The 648-nt window shown below is 56.3% G+C and overlaps 1 protein-coding gene across 1 annotated transcript in view; it reads right to left on the bottom strand.

The window, feature by feature from the left end:
* The window catches only part of ARFGAP3 (ADP ribosylation factor GTPase activating protein 3), a 50,026-nt gene that overhangs the window by 13,660 nt on the left and 35,718 nt on the right, over positions 1–648 (bottom strand). The gene's annotated exons all lie outside the window — the stretch shown is intronic.

The raw sequence follows: 648 nt of genomic DNA, 5'->3' as shown, positions 1-648 counted from the left end.
CTGGACAAGACCAGGAAGAGGAAACGTTAGGCCCAAACACACGCCGTTTTACAAAGAGGATCCCGGAGGATATTGTTTCCATTGATTTTTAGAGTGAAAGGGAGGGAAGGGGTGGGGCCAGGAGGGAGAGAGAGAGAAACATCGATATGAGAGATGTTTGCCTCCCCTGTGCACCCTGACCAGGCTCCCCCACAGCGGCTGCAGGCATGCCCAGGTCCCCATCAGTGTGACAGAACACGCCCAGGTCCCCGTCAGTGTGAGGGCACCAGAGGTAAGAGACGTGCGAGAGGGCATCTCTGTTGTGGGGCTGCTCTCACTCCCCCCGCCCCCCACCCCAAGGGCCACGACACGAAGCCTCCCTCTGACACCCGTCATGCTCTGCTGTGACTGAGCCTGAACGCGGTGGACTTTAGAGCAGGAGGGTTTCAGGGCTGGGAATAGCCTAATGGCACGCGAAGTACTCTTAAATGCGGCGAGGGTGCTACTGCTACCAAATAAAACCAGGACGTTTGAGGAAGGATTCTCTGACAGGCCCAGGCTCTGCATCGGCTCACAAGCTTCCGAATGAGAAGGAAGCCGAAACCTCTCCGATCCCATTTGAGTTTTACCGCTTAGCAAGGTGCCCCTAAGACAAGCAACAGCCTGAAA

The sequence above is a fragment of the Myotis davidii genome, unplaced genomic scaffold, assembly GCF_000327345.1.
Source record: "Myotis davidii unplaced genomic scaffold, ASM32734v1 scaffold428, whole genome shotgun sequence".
NCBI lineage: Eukaryota > Metazoa > Chordata > Mammalia > Chiroptera > Vespertilionidae > Myotis > Myotis davidii.
This window is presented reverse-complemented; position numbering and strand designations above follow the sequence as displayed.